Source organism: Giraffa tippelskirchi, chromosome 1 (assembly GCF_054371585.1).
Source record: "Giraffa tippelskirchi isolate mGirTip1 chromosome 1, T2T-mGirTip1v1.2.pri, whole genome shotgun sequence".
Classification (NCBI taxonomy): Eukaryota; Metazoa; Chordata; class Mammalia; order Artiodactyla; family Giraffidae; genus Giraffa; species Giraffa tippelskirchi.
This window is the reverse complement of record NC_137275.1, coordinates 5,037,728-5,054,110: the sequence shown is the minus strand read 5'-3', so window position 1 is coordinate 5,054,110 and position 16,383 is coordinate 5,037,728. Positions and strand designations below refer to the sequence as shown.

Sequence of the window (16,383 nt, the reverse complement as noted above, 5' to 3'; positions counted from 1 at the left end):
TCAACAGTACTCAGGAATTTAAAGTCATGCTATACTAAAATTTCTAGCGACATATCGTTTTCATTAATTGAGTAGGTTTTAAATTAAAATCTTCTTCTAAGTATAGTGATATAAAGTATGCCTGTAAGATACATTTAATATATCTAATGTAATATGTACATGTATATGTGTGTGTGTGTCTATTTTATGCTACAGTAATGAGTGAACTCATGTCAAAACAATTGGCCAAAGACCAATGCGGAGATTGGTCACTCACAGGTAAAGAGCTTGGTAACAGCCACTTCATCTAAAACCAATTTTCCTAGACCAGTGCTATAAATATCTACAAGCAGTTTGCTAAAATTATCCCTTTTTCAGATGCTTTTCATTACTTATAAAACTGTGATTTTGATAAACCCTAATTAGATACTCTAAAATAAATCAAGATTGCTCTGAAGTTAGAAGTAACATTTTGTTAAAAATACTTAAATAACAAAAAGATGGAAAGAAAAGAGTAAGATCCAAAAAGATGCAAAAGATGTTGAATTTTAGACAAGCACATGAACTGACACATAACTCATAAAACAAATGTATTTGAGCCAAACAAGATTTAGGCAAATGAATCTATTTTTTCCCCAATTCTTTCTTGATCTGTTGTGTTTTGGTTTGTTTGTTTCATTTCTTTCTTCCTTCCTCATTTTCTTCTTCCTTACCTATACTTCCTAATTTTTCTGCAGAGATATTAATAATAAGTTTTTCATGATTTTAATAATAAAGTTAAAGTTATTTTTTAAATAATCAAGGACGATTATCATACTGATACAGTTCAATTCAGTCACTTAGTCGTGTCCAACTGTTCACCACCCCATGGACTGCAGCACACCAGGCATCCCTGTCCATCACCAACTCCCAGAGTTGACTCAAACTCATATCCGTTGAGTCAGTGATGCCATCCAACAATCTCATCTTCCGTTGTCCCCTTTTCCTCCTGCCCTCAATCTTTCCCAGCATCAGGGTCTTTTCTAATGAGTCAGTTCTTCGTATCAGGAGGCCAAAGTGTTGGAGCTTCAGCATCAGTCCTTCCAATGAATATTCAGGACTGATTTCTTTTAGGATTTACTGGTTTGATCTCCTTGCAGTCCAAGGGATTCTCAAGAGTCTTCTCCAACACCACAGTTCAAAAGCATCAATTCTTCAGTGCTCAGCTTTTTTTCATGGTCCAGCTCTCACATTCATACATGACTACTGGAAAAACCATAGCTTTGACTATATGGACCTTTGTAGGCAAAGTAATGTCTCTGCTTTTTAATATGCTCTCTAGGTTTGTCATCGGAGAAGGCAATGGCACCCCACTCCAGTACTCTTGCCTGGAAAATCCCATGGACGGAGGAGCCTGGTTAGGCTACAGTCCACAGGGTCGCTAAGAGTCAGACACGACTGAGCGACTTCACTTTCATTTTTCCCTTTCATGCACTTGAGAAGGAAATGGCAACCCACTCCAGTATTCTTGCCTGGAGAATCCCAGGGATGGTGGAGCCTGGTGGGCTGCCGTCTATGGGGTCGCATAGAGTCGGACACGACTGAAGCGACTTAGCAGCAGCAGCTAGGTTTGTCATAGCTGCTCTTTCAAAGAGCAAACGTCTTTTAATTTCATGGCTGCAGTCTCCATCTGCAGTGATTTTGGAGCCCAAGAAAATTAAAGTCTGTCACAGTTTCTGTTGTTTCTTCAACTATTTGTCATGAAGTGATCCTGCCATAAGATGGTAGAGTAGAAGGACGTGCACTCATCTTCTCCTGTGAGAACTCCAAAATCGCAACTTGCTGCTAAACAACCATCAACAGGAGAATGTTGGATCCCACCAAAAAAAGATATTAAAGGTCAAAGGAGAAGCCCTAACAAGATGGTAGGAGGGGCAAAATCACATTCAGAATCAAAACCCATATCCACCAGAGATGCTTAGAGGGCATAAACGAGGGTCCCTTGTGAGCACCAGAACCCAGGGGCCCCACAAGAGACTGAGCCAGACCTGCCTTTGAGTATTTGAGTGTCTCCTGTGGAGGCACGGGTCAGCAGTGGCCTGCCATGGGCACAGAGGCTCTGGCTGCAGCAGACCTGGGAGGTGCAGCGAGTGGCATAAGTCCTCTTGGAGGAGGATTTATTAGCTCCACCATAGATCCTCTGAGCAGATGACTCACAAACTGGAGAACAATTATGCAAAAGAAATTCTCGCACTGCTGCAAAACTTCTAGGGCCCACAACAAATTTCCCAACCTGGGGATCTGGCAAAGGGACTGAGAACCCTCAGGGAATTTGACTTTGAAGGCCAGTGGGACTTGATTACAGAACTTCCACAGGACTAGGGAAACAGCCTCTTGGAGGACACAAACAAAAACTTGTGCGTACCAGGACTCAGGAGAAAGGAGAAGTGACCGCACAAGAGACTGAGCCAGACTTGGCTGTGAGTGTCCAGGAGTCTCCAGTGGAGGTGTGGGTCAACAATGGCCTGCTGTGAGGTCAGGGGCACCGAATACAACATTTCTAGGAGCTGTGGCACACTGGCATAAGTCTTTTTGAAGGAGGTCACCATTGCTTCAATTACCCCTACCATAGTTTGGCCTCAACAGAAAATTGGATTAAAGATTTACTAAGCATGGCCCCGCCCATCAGTGCAAGACCCAGACTCCCCCACAGCCAGCCCCTCCCAACAGGAAGCTTCCACAAGCTTCTTATCATACTGATGAAAGGTGGGCAACTCTGGACTCTTGAGATCCAGCTCAATTATTATGCACTTAGTTCTGCGAGCATGCTCCGTGTAGTACCTACCATGTGCTAACGCTGAGGTCAGCATCATTTGGGCAATCCCTTGTTGCTGTGAGCCTGATGTGATGTCACCAGTGTGGCAAACCCCCTTTCCCACTGCTGCCCGAGTGCTGGACTGGTGGTGGTCCCAGGGGAATGCTCAGTCTGCCCAGGGCATCCATTTGGCTGACAGCATGCTGACTTCTACAGCTTCTACCAGGAATCTGGGAGTCATTATACCCCACTCATTAGCATTGAAAAACCATCTGGTGGTCATTAAAAAGCAAACATTACATATAATACATTAAGCTTGAGAAACAATTTAATTAACATCAAGGTCTAGTCAAAATCCTCCAAATACGGGGGATTCCCAGATAAGGGGAAACTTTGCTTTTCCCTTTATCCCTTGAACAGATGAGGAATTATGTCAGGCTGCAGTCCCGCTGGCTCCAGGCAATGCCCCCTACAGAGTCATTTCAGAGCTCAATTCAGAGGTCATTGGCCAAAAGGCCATTTCTTTTAGGAATCTATATAGTTGAATTTTTAAAACTTTTGATAGCTCTGCTTGTGAGTGTAATGATGCCATTTCACAGATTCCCTGAATATGCTGTCATGGGGGCACGATCATGCATCCCCCTGGCAGGCACACTCACAATGAATTTTTACCCTGGGATTCCACGTGTTGCAGTTGAAATAGCTCTAGACAAGGAATCAGTAAAGTATATCCACTTGGAGCAGCTCATTTGCCATTGTCTTAGGCAACTTGCTCAACTTCTCAGAGCCTTTCCCTTCTCTGTCAATAGGCTGTCTCACAAAACCAGAGTCAAAGTAGCCTAGGCTCCATTTACCTTCCACGAAGCAGCATCTCAGAGCGTGAGGACTGCTCTGGAGAAAGCAGTTTGCACCCCAGTGTATTTAATTAATGACACAACCAGAGGGCACTTTTGTGGAGCATCCACTTTTGTGGAGCATTTGAATGAAGTTAACTCATCCCATCTCAGACATGTGTACTCATATTTCTAGCCTCGGTCACCCTCGCCCATGATACTTTTCAAGGTGTGACTCAGTGTGAGGAGACGGGGAAGACAGCAGGCTAGACAATCCCCATTTCTAGGGTCCATCAGGTTCCTTCATGGCCCCACACAAGGTTCTTTGGTTACTAGATTCCAGCTGGCCCTCAGGCATGAATCCTGGGACCCTCTCCAGGAATTCCACTCTTTGTGCATTCAAGAGGAATCCTTCTGTGCACAGACTCTGTGCTGTATACCCTCCTAGGACTGGGAATACACAGACTTGGAACATGGTTCCTATTGTTGGAGAATTCACAGGTTAGTGGAGGAAACCAACAAACAGGAAATTACAATCCATTGCAAAAATTACTGAGATACAGAAAACAAAGCGTGCTCCCATCCCCTGCCACTCAAAGTGTGGTCCTGGCTCCAGAGAGGCCACCAGCAGCAGCAGTAGCATCTGGGAGCTTGTTAGAAATGCAGAATCTCAGGTCCCATCAGACCTACTGAGTCAGAGTCTGCATTTTAACAAGATTCAGGTGACTTGTGTCTACAGTCAAGTTTGAGGGGCACTGCAACAGAAGACTGAAAGAGATAATCAACAGTCCCAGTGGTTAGGGTGTACAGAGCCAAAACCAAGATGGACTCAGGCAAAGCAGAGCAGGTAGTCATCCTAAGCCACTGAACTATGACCTAAGGGATAAGGAGAAATTTTTAGGAAGATGTGAAGCCTGAGATGACCATAGAGGAGTCAGGTGGGTAGAGAAGGGTAAGGTGGGCAGTCACTCTTAAAGCAACAAATGTGCTTGGTGAAGGTATATAGCCTTATCCCCAGAGGTCTAGTTTAGCATCAAACGCCTCAGGGGCTTGGGTGTGTGGGACAAGACGAAAGAATCCAAAACCTTCCACCCACACTTCAGTGAAGTTACCCTATTTTTAGTAGTTGATTTGCATATCTAGGGTTCTGTTAAATTTTCATTACATATCTCCCAAAGTATTAAAAAGTGCTAAAAAGAAAAATGGTTTGAAAACTTCTATTACAGGGAGAAAAATAATGCTTTATAGCCAGGAAGACCTGGGCTTAAATCTCATCTGGATTACTGGATTCGATTACTTGGCTGTGTAAGTGTGAGCAAGTCACATACAATTTTCTGAATTTCAGTTGTTCACCTGTAAAGTGGGGTCCTATTGAAATCCACAAGATGACCCTCAGGTTTGATGGTTCACCAAAAGGACTCGTCAGTTCAATTCAGTCACTCAGTCGTGTCCGACTCTTTGCGACCCCATGAACTGCAGCACGCCAGGCCTCTCTGTCCATCACCAACTCCCGGAGTCTACCCAAATCCATGTCCATCGAGTCAGTGATGCCATCCAACTATCTCATCCTCTGTCATCCCCTTCTCTTCCTGCCCCCAATCCTACCCAGCATTAGGGTCTTTTCCAATGAGTCAACTCTTTGCATGAAGTGGCCAAAGTATTGGAGTTTCACTTTCAACATCAGTCCTTCCAATGAACACCCAGGATGGATCTCTTTTAGGATGGATTGATTGGATCTCCTTGCAGTCCAAGGGACTCTCAAGAGTCTTCTCCAACACCACAGTTCAAAAGCATCAATTCTTCGGCGCTCAGCTTTCTTCACCGTCCAACTCTCACATCCATACATGACTACTGGAAAAACCATGGCCTTGACTAGACGGACTTTTGTTGGCAAAGTAATGTCTCTGCTTTTAAATATGCTATCTAGGTTGGCCATAACCTTCCTTCCAAGGAGTAAGCGTCTTTTAATTTCATGGCTGCAATCACCATCAGCAGTGATTTTGGAGCCCCAAAAAATAAAGTCTGACACTGTTTCCACTGTTTCCCCATCTATTTGCCATGAAGTGATGGGACCAGATACCATGATCTTAGTTTTCTGAACGTTGAGCTTTAAGCCAGCTTTTTCACTCTCCTGTTTCATTTTCATCAAGAGGCTCTTTAGTTCTTCTTCACTTTCTGCCATAAGGGTGATATCATTTGCATATCTGAGGTTATTGATATTTCTCCAGGCAATCTTGATTCCAGCTTGTGTTTCTTCCAGCCCAGCGTTTCTCATGATGTACTTACTCTGCATGTAAGTTAAATAAGCAGGGTGACAATATACAGCCTTGACATACTCCTTTTCCTATTTGGAACCAGTCTGTTGTTCCATGTCCAGTTCTAACTGTTGCTTCCTGACCTGCATACAGGTTTCTCAAGAGACAGGTCAGATGGTCTGGTATTCCCATCTCTTTCAGAATTTTCCACAGTTTATTGTGATCCACACAGTCAAAGGCTTTGGCATAGTCAATAAAGCAGAAATAGATGTTTTTCTGGAACTCTCTTGCTTTTTTGATGATCCAGCGGATGTTGGCAATTTGATCTCTGGTTCCTCTGCCTTTTCTAAAACCAGCTTGAACATCTGGAAGTTCACGGTTCACGTATTGCTGAAGCCTGGCTTGGAGAATTTTGAGCATTACTTTACTAGCATGTGAGATGAGTGCAATTGTGCGGTAGTTTGAGCATTCTTTGGCATTGCCTTTCTTTGGGATTGGAAAGAAAACTGACCCCTTCCAGTCTTGCATAGGAACCTGGAATGTGAGTTCCATGAATCAAGGCAAATTGAAAGTGGTCAAACAGGAGATGGCAAGATGAACGTCGATATTCTAGGAATCAGCGAACTAAGATGGACTGGAATGGGTGGATTTAACTCAGATGACCATTATATCTACTACTGTGGGCAAGAATCCCTTAGAAGAAATGGAGTAGCCATCATGGTCAACAAAAGAGTCCAAAATGCAGTACTTGGATGCAATCTCAAAAATGATAGAATGATCTCTGTTCGTTTCCAAGGCAAACCATTCAACATCACAGTAATTCAAGTCTATGCTCCGACCAGTAACGCCGAAGAAGCTGAAGTTGAACGGTTCTATGAAGACCTACAAGACCCTCTAGAACTAACACCCAAAAAAGATGTCCTTTTCATTATAGGGAACTGGAATGCAAAAGTAGAAAATCAAGAAACACCTGGCGTAACAGGCAAATTTGGCCTTGGAGTACAGAATGAAGTAGGGCAAAGGCTAATAGAGTTTTGCCAAGAGAACGCACTGGTCATAGCAAACACCCTCTTCCAACAACACAAGAGAAGACTCTACACTTGGACATCATCAGATGGTCAACACTCAAATCAGATTGATTATATTCTTTGCAGCCAGAGATGGAGATCTCTATACAGTCAGCAAAAACAAGACCGGGAGCAGACTGTGGCTCAGATCATGAACTGCTTATTGCCAAATTCAGACTGAAATTGAAGAAAGTGGGGAAAACCACTAGTCCATTCAGGTATGACCTAGATCAAATCCCTTATGAGTATACAGTAGAAGTAACAAATAGATTTAAGGGGCTAGATCTGATAGACAGAGTGCCTGATGAACTATGGACAGAGGTTCGTGACATTGTACAGGAGACAGGGATCAAGACCATCCCAATGGAAAAGAAATGCAAAAAAGCAAAATGGCTGTCTCAGGAGGCCTTACAGATAGCTGGTAAGAGAAGAGAAGTGAAAAGCAAAGGAGAAAAGGAAAGATATTCCCATCTGAATGCAGAGTTCCAAAGAAGAGCAAGGAGAGATAAGAAAGCCTTCCTCAGCGATCAGTGCAAAGAAATAGAGGAAAACAACAGATTGGGAAAGACTAGAGATCTCTTCAAGAAAATTAGAGATACCAAAGGAACATTTCATGCAAAGATAGGCTCGATAAAGGACAGAAATGGTATGGACCTAACAGAAGCAGAAGATATTAAGAAGAGCTGGCAAGAATACACAGAAGAACTGTACAAAAAAGATCTTCACGACCCAGATAATCACGATGGTGTGATCACTCACCTAGAGCCAGACATCCTGGAGTGTGAAGTCAAGTGGGCCTTGAAAAGCATCACTACAAACAAAGCTAGTGGAGGTGATGGAATTCCAGTTGAGCTATTTCAAATCCTGAAAGATGATGCTGTGAAAGTGCTGCACTCGATATGCCAGCAATAGGACTCATGGAACCCTGGAAACCTGTTATGCTTGTGGTTATGGTTTACTCGAGTGAAAAGATACAGATTAAAGTCTCCAAAGGAAAAAGGTGCTTAAGACAGAATCCAGGAGAGACAGTGTCAGGTTCCTATTGCCCTCCCCGCAGTGGGATCAAATGTATTGTTGTTCAGTTGCTAAGTCGTGTCCGACTCTTTGAGACCCCATGGACTGTAGCACACTAGGCTCCTCTGTCCTTCACCATCTCCAGGAGTTTGCTCAAACTTATGTCCATTGAGTCAGTGGTACCATCCAACCATCTCATCCTCTGTCCCCTCTTCTCCTCCTGCCTTCAGTCTTTGCCAGCATCAGGGTCTTTTCCAAAGAGTCAGCTCCTCACATTCAGCAACAGTCCTCCCAATGAATATTCAGGGTTGATTTCCTTTAGAATTGATTGATTGGTTTGATCTCCTTGTAGTCCAAGGGACTCTCAACAGTCTTCTCCAGAACAATTTAAAAACATCCATCTTCAGCACTTAGCCTTCTTTATGGTCCAACTCTCACATCCCTACTTGGCAACCAGTTCCATCGCTTCATGGCAAATAGAAGGGGAAAAAGTGGAAGCAATGGGGTCATGCAAATAGCACTTAACCATCCCAGCAATGATGTGTGACAGCATGGACAAACTATTGCCAACCAGAGAAATTCACCTGAGCCTTGGCGTCCAGGGTTTTGATTGGTGTTCCATCACCATAGGCTAATGTTTGTCATGGTGCACCCACATGACTGACCTTCACCAGGTCTTCAGGCTCCCCAGAGCTTGTACTCATATAGAATAGGTGCTGGAGAACAGAAACTGGGGTCCACCGCACATCACACCATTAACATAAGCTATCTAAATGAGCTGGTGTGAGCCATGGTCAGGTACACAAAGTCACTCTTACCAGGTAGGATAGTCCAAGGATTCAGACATTATGTCCCGGAAGCAGGTCAAGGGTTGTTCCTTTCTTTGGTAGGTGCAGAACTTGAACACCCTGAGACCAGTATTTGTATTCTAACACATAGCAGGCAATGAATGTAAGAAAGCCTTTATTATTCCCTGAATAAAACAATACCTGTGTCTGAGCCTTTTCTGTATGATTCCACAGATTCAAATATTTTATTTTCCTTAGGCAAACCAGCTCTTTCCCATTGGTAAATGTTCTGTTTCAAGCCCCTCCTCCAAGAAAGCCTCCTACAGGACAATCCCATTGTCATTTTTCTGTCGCAGCTGCTTGCAAGCCATTTCTCATGGTTACTTTTTTAAAAAAGAAATATAGTATTTCTTTTGAAAAAAATAATATATGCTCATTGTGAATTCAAGCAATATAGAAAAGTACACAAAACAAAATATCACATCAAATTAGCCCACTCAAAGCTAACCATCAATATTTTTAGGTGAATGTCATTCTATATTTTTTCTATATAGAAATATAGATAGATAATAGAATGATAAGATGTTTTCCTAAAAATATACTATAAAGTACCATTTTTCATTCAAAGTGTTTTTTTTTCAAATTTACCAAAATAAAGAAATTAAAACAAAATAGAAGGAATTGCTAATCTTGAATCTTTACCATAATAGATATTTTAAAATACTCTGGTATTAAGAATTAAAATTATGAAAGTCATAATTAGAGACATTAGGTGATTTTAAACTACAAGTTGCAATTTTCAGCAGCATTGATTGACTCACATAAATGATGAAACCATTAGCACTCACAGACTTCCTCCCACCATCTCTCCTACCACCTCCTGATTTTTGTTAGTTAGACGCTCATTTTTACACCGTCAATGTTTGTAGTATTTGCATTCTGCTTTGTAAGAATCATTTCCCCACTATTTAGTATCAGGTCTATATATAACTGGACTCAATGCTCACTGTTACCACATCCTCCATTCCTGAGTTCTATATACTTTGATTCATCTCTTAAGTGACTTGATTTCATTTTTAAGTAATTTTTTTTTCCAGTAAGAACTCAGGGGTGCAATATTTCCTGAGCTATGTGAGTTACCTAAGAATATCTACTGTTGTCCTGTCCTTGAACAATGTCTTGGTTATGCCTGGTATTCTTGAATCACACTTTCCTCCAGAAAATATCGACACTGGTCTATTACCTTTGACTATTGAATAATGCTATGATCAGCCTCTGTCTCCTTCCTCTGGGGCTTCCTTTTCCTTCCTGGGTGCCCAAAAAGCTCACTCTTTATCCTTGAATTTCAGCAACTGAATCAGGATATGTCTCTGCAATTGCACACTCTTGGTGCTTAGATATCCTGCATGAAATTTCCTTGAAGCAGAGCAAGTTCTCTTAATCTGCAAAGTCATGGATTCTTTAAATTATATCCTTGAATATTTTTTTCTGTTCTATTTGGTGTATGCTCCACCTCAAGAACTACATACAGACATCTCATACATTCATATCTTTAAAGCCAGACCTCTCCTTGGCATTCCAGAATTAGATATCCAACCACCTGCTCGTATCTCTCCTTGAATTAAGAGACACACTTAACACACCCAAAATCAAATTCTAGTTCCCACTGCAAGCCTGCTCCTGCCCCAGTTTCCCCAGTCTCATAAATGGGAAATTTATCCTTCCAGATGTTCAAGTCAAAAGCCTTGGAGTTATCCTTGGTTCCTCTCTTGCAAACGGAAGTTCCCCATATCTGATCCTTCTGCAAATCCTGTTACCTTCTCCTTCAATATATCAGATTCTGACCACTTTCTACAAGCCTCCCTTTACCCTGGTCTAAACCATTACCTCTTGCTGCAGGTCTGGCGGTAGCCACTGAACTGGTGTCCTGCTTTTACCCTCGCTCCACAACGCTCTATTTGCAACACATCAGTCAGCGTGATGCTGTTTTCCTCCACTCAAACCCCTCTATGGATTCTGTAACCAAATACACACGATGGCCAACAGAGTAAAGCATACCTGGCTCCTACCTCTTCTCCAGCCTCATGTCCTAGCATCAGCCCCATCGATGAGTCCATTGTAGTTGCAGAGGCCATTTTGTGCTTCCATACTGATTGGGCACATTCTCAACCACCCTGTGGTCTTTATACTTGTGTTCTCTGTCCCCAGAACTCTGGACTGGCTCCCTGCCTTCAGTCAGGTCTCACCTGCAGAGTTACCTTACCCCAGGGCTCTTCTCTGGTCATCTGCACATAATAGCAACACCTCCACCCCCACACCCTCCATCCCGAGTGCCTTGTTTTCTGCTTCTCTTCAGCATCTATCACCATCTGACATGTTGACTTGTTTGTTTATTGTTTGTAAATGCACTGAAGACAGAGACTGTCCACATGGATAGACTCCATGTTTGTAAAATGAATATGAATGAACATTGGATTTATCCTTTTCACTCTCCCTATCTGTTAGCAGCTATCTGATTTTTTTTTTTTTTTCTCTTTTTAATCTGTCTTCCTTGTGTTAGTTTTAAGTCTTTTTTTTTTTTTTTTTTTTTTTAGCTCAGAGATGTTTATTTTTCCTCTGGTACTTCTTTGTTTTTTTTTTTTTTTTTTTTTTTTATAAATTTATTTATTTTACTTGGGGGCTAATTACTTTACAATATTGTAATAGTTTTTGCCATACATTGACAAGAATCAGCCATGGGTTTACATGTGTTCCCCTTCCCGAACCCCCCACCCACCTCCCTCCCCCTCCCATCCCTCTGGATCATCCCACTGCCCCGGCCCCGAGCCCTTGTCACATGCATCGAACATGGAATGGTGCTCTGTTTCACATATGACAATACACATGTTTTAAGTCTTTTCACATTTTCGGTAATTGAATTTTCAACAATGTCTGTTCCCTTTCTTCCTTTTTTAATTTTATTTTTTGGTTCTGTAATGAAAGTATATTTTATTTGACTATATTTTTCTTCCTTGAGGCCACAACATCCCTTTTCATCATGTTCTATTGCGTTATTATGTCATCTTTGAACACTTGTTTGTATTGAATTCACACTCTCATTAGACTCCTCAATAACTACGAACACTGGTGGCGAATTGCCTTCTGTTTCTTGGGTTATGTTTTCTTCTAGACTGGGTTCTCGGTTTATCCTTTGCATGCATTTTCCTTTCTGTTTTTTTATATGGTTCGTATAGTTGCTACGTGCCTGCTAAGTTGCTTCAGTCATGTCTGACTCTTTGTGACCCCATGCACTGGAGTCCACCAGACTCCTCTGTCCATGGGATTTCTCCAAGCAAGAATACTGAAGTGAGTTGATGTGCCCTCCTCCAGGGGATCTTCCCAACCCAGAGATTGAACCCAAGTCTCCTATGTCTCCTGCATTGACAGAAAAAAAACAATCTGTTTGTTTTTTTTAAAAAACAAACTGGCTCTGGACAGAACTCCTTTTGCTCTGATATTTTACTAGTGACTTTTCATTTTTTTGTTCAAAGGCATACTTTGAGAATAGCTCCTGAGTGTTGCTTTTGGTGTATCTTTTCAGGCTTCCCTGATAGCTCAGTTGGTAAAGAATCGGCCTGCAATGTAGGAGACCCAGGTTCGATTCCTGGGTCGGGAAGATCCGCTAGAGGAGAGATAGGCTACCCATTCCAGTATGCTTGGGTTTCCCTTGTAGCTCAGCCGGTAAAGAACTCACCTGCAATGCAGGAGACCTGGATTCAATCCCTGGGTTGGAAAGATCCCCTGGAGAAGGGAAGGCTACCCAACTCCCATATTCTGGCCTGGAGAATTCCACGGACTACAGTCCATCAGGTCGCAAAGAGTCGGATATGACTGAGTGACTTTCACTTTCAGGAACCTGAGGTTGTGGATGGTGATGGGCAAGGAGAAGGGGCAGGAATACAGAGGAAGGGAGATCAGCTGACCAGTGTGGAAACTTCTGTCAGTTAGACAGAAACTGTTAGAACCCGGGGCAGATGCTCCCACTTCTGAGCTTGTGGTGAACATCCTCTTTCGGTGCCCACTTACTCGGAGGGTAGAGGAAAGTGAGCTATTCTGTGTTGGAAAAGACATACCTTTAGCTTCATTCCTGAGTCAGCCCTGGAGCTGTATTTCATCAGAGCAGATTGGCCTCTGATGCCTTTATTTCTGTGTCTCACGAGTCCCATCTTAAAAGCTTTCACCATTAATTCTCAATTAGAAAAGAGAAAGGAGAAGATTCAGTTTGCATCTCCATAGATTTGAATGGTCTGTGTAAGAATTCTTATATTTGTTTGCTGGGGCTGCCATAATAGAGTACCACAGTATAGGTGGTTTAAATAGCAAATGTTCATTTGCTCACCATTCTGGAGGCCAGAAGTCCAAGATCAAATTGCCAGCAGGGTTGGGATCATGTGAAGCTTCTCTCGAAGGCTGTGTTCCTGCTGTGTCCTCACGTGTCTTCTCCTTGTGCACAGGCTTCCCTGGGGTATCGTCCTGCTCTTGTAAGGTCACACAAAATTGATGCTTTTGAATGGTGGTGCTGATGAAGACTCTTGAGAGTCCCTTGGACAGCAAGGAGATCAAACCAGTCAATCCTACAGGAAATCAACTCTGAATATTCATTGGAAGGACTAACGCTGAAGCACCAATACGTTGGCTACCTGATTTGAACAGCTGACTCATTGGAAAAGATCCTGATGCTGGGAAAGATTGAGGGCAGGAGGAGAAGGGGGTAATAGAGGATGAGATGGTTGGATGGCACCACTGACTCAATGGACATGAATCTGAGCAAACTCTGGGAGATAGCAAAGGACAGGGAAGCCTGGCATGCTGCAGTCCATGGGGTTGCAAAGAGTTGGACACAACTGAAGGAAATGGCAACCCATTCCAGTACTCTTGCCTGGAAAATCCCATGGACAGAGGAGCCTGGTAGGCTACAGTCCACGGGGCCTCAAAGAGTCAGACACGACCGAGCGACTTCAATCAAACAACGACAATGAGATTGAATTATGGCCTCACCCCAATACTGTAATTTTAACTTAATCACTTCTTTTAAGATAAGATCTTGAAATAAGGTCACATCCTGAGGTACGGGGGGTTAGAGCTTTGCATGTGAATTGGAGGAGGAGGGGACACAATGCAGACCAGAACTATTAGAGAGACTAGCTGACCTCCTGGTTATGCTCTTGGAGTGAGAGCCTGGTCAGGCGGTCACCACTGTGCTCCCTCCATGTGGCTGCCCTTAGGAGCACCTGTTTCTCTCTGGGGCTCACGTCGTTGGACTGTGGTTGAACTGCTTTGACTTTTTGTTCATTTTGTTAGGAACCCAGGGCGTGTGCCGAGGGGGAGTGGACATTTTCAGTTCTGATTTGTGATTTATTTTCTGCTCCAAATCCATATCTAGTGCCCACCAAGGACCGGGCACTGCAGTGATGCCGGGGCTTGGTCACAGCACAAGAGTCAGCACCACCTGCCCCTCCTGCTCACATTTCCTGCCTGGCACCTTCTCTCTCCAACGGATCATGACTTATCGGGAGGGAATGTCCACATCTCCCTCTTATCTGCCTCCATGATGCACCCAGTTCTTTGCTTGGAGTGGTAGGTATATTCAGTAGAAATCACTTAGGAAAAGAAATGCAGGTAAAAACTTTAAACAGTACTGTCACAATGTCATTTGTTCTTAGTCCCAAAGAAATTAAAAAGAAAAAACCTGCCTAATTTTTTTTTTTTCTGATTTCAAAGGAGGAGTGCAGAAAAGAAAGACTCCCATCTGGCCAGGTTTTAGCTCTGAACACTTTGCATAATCAGTTAGAAACCCTTTGTTAATGGGCCAGATGGCTGTTGAACCCCGAAAGGAAATTAATATGTAGGCAATGGCAACTGAAAGGAGGAATTAGCCATTCCTTTCTAAAGAGAAAGGACTTCATCTGGAGCTACCCTGTAGGTGTGGTTAATAACGGGTCATCAGTTTCCTAGCAACCAAGCCCTTTCCCTCTCACAGGTCTAGCAATGTTCTGCATAGACATTGAAGGATGCAGCCAGCACCCATAATGCCTTTAGAGGAGCTAGAAAAGCCCAGAGTAATGAGGATGGGTGGGGCTGGCCCTTGCTCTCCCAGAGTGATTTACCTGCTGCAGGTGATGGACCAGCCCCGCCTATTTTGTCTTGGAGTCCTGACCTGAGCAGGGTGCAGAGTCCAAGACAGGATTTAGAACTACTCAGGGCATGTAAAGAATGTCTAAGGCAAGTCCAGGAGGTTTCTGTGCCTGTAATTGAGAGGGCAGCTCATCACAGTTGTTCAAGTTCAACATCTCTCTGGGGAACCACCTCCTCATGGATTCTCTCCCAACGCCAGGTCCTTCCCTCCTCTGCTCATTGCAGGCAGAGTCATCCTTGTGAAATCACAGTCTAGCTGTGACTAGCTGTCACTACTCATGTCTGTCCCACGAGGGCTTTTGTGATCTCGCCCTTGCTTTATTTTCCAGCCGGCTCACTTGTTCATGTGCCCCTTGGCTTTGGATAGACCATACTACTGTGGTTTCTTTAACTCACAGGGATGTTTCACACCTTCTACTGTGTCTTACAACTTGCTTTTCTTTTTTTTTTTGGTCTCATGAATTTATTTTTTAAAGTTTAACTCAAGATCCAAATAATATCCACATATTGCAACTGGTTGATAAGTCCCTTAGTCTCTTCTAATTCTTCATTGTCTCTTCTTTTTTCTCCTTCCCTTGAAATCTGTTGATGAAACAGAATTGTTGTCTTATAGGGACTCTCACAACCTGCCTTTCTTATGAAGGTTACACCTCAACCTCACCTTTGAATTTGCTCAATCCCTTTTTGTCATCCAAGATTCAGCTCACTCGTAATCTCTTCTTGGAAACTGTTCAGAACCCTCTTTTTTATCCCAGAACCCTCTTTTTATCTGTTTCATGTGCTCCCTGTCTCTGCTCCTACAGGAGTCTGGATTTACACCTGCCTTAGCACTCAGGAAAATATACTTTACTTGTCGATTTACTTATCTGTGTCCCCAACTAGATCTGAAATTGTCAAGGACAAGGAGCTGTGTTTTCATATCTCTACACCCAGTGCAAAGTTTAGGATAAAGCGGATGCTACATAATTGCACAGTGGGAGGATGAGCACAGGCCAAAGTCAACATTATGACTTGGTGACTGATCCAGGTTTCCCATCTCTGGTTAGAGTTCCTTTCTACACTGGAGTTCTACTTTTATGAGATGTCACAATAGTATGGAAGGAAAATCTATATTATGGCTTCAAGCTCCAGGCACGTCCACACAGAAAACAGCAATCTGACTTCCTTGGGTCTGTGGTCTAGAAAGCATTCATGAGCAGGGAAAGAACTAAAAATTTCAAGAATCTAAGCTTGTTCAAGAAACCTAAGATGCCATCAGTCATCTAGTGGTTGAGAGGGTTCTTTATACATGATCCCAGAGGTGTGTTTAAAACAGGACCGATTAAAGAAAGCCATTGCATTTTTGAGCATGCCTCATTAGAGTTTGGGCTTCCCTGGTGGCTCAGTGGTAAAGAATCCATCTGCCAATGCAGGAGCTGTGGGTTCAATTCCTGAGTCAAGAAGATGCCCTGGCGAAGGGCACAGCAACCCACTCTTGTG

The 16,383-nt window shown here is 43.1% G+C and overlaps 1 long non-coding RNA gene across 1 annotated transcript in view; it reads right to left on the bottom strand.

Annotated features, from left to right (window-relative positions):
- Positions 1 to 15,125, bottom strand: part of LOC145510055 (uncharacterized) — a 30,649-nt gene extending 15,524 nt beyond the window's left edge. Inside the window, exons 1-4 of the long non-coding RNA XR_014056651.1 lie at positions 14,877 to 15,125; positions 13,109 to 13,311; positions 12,843 to 12,958; positions 2,804 to 3,003 (exon numbers count right to left, since the gene is read on the bottom strand). This is a non-coding gene — a long non-coding RNA (uncharacterized LOC145510055). The remainder of the gene's footprint in view (positions 1 to 2,803; positions 3,004 to 12,842; positions 12,959 to 13,108; positions 13,312 to 14,876) is intronic.
- Positions 15,126 to 16,383: the final 1,258 nt, after the last annotated feature.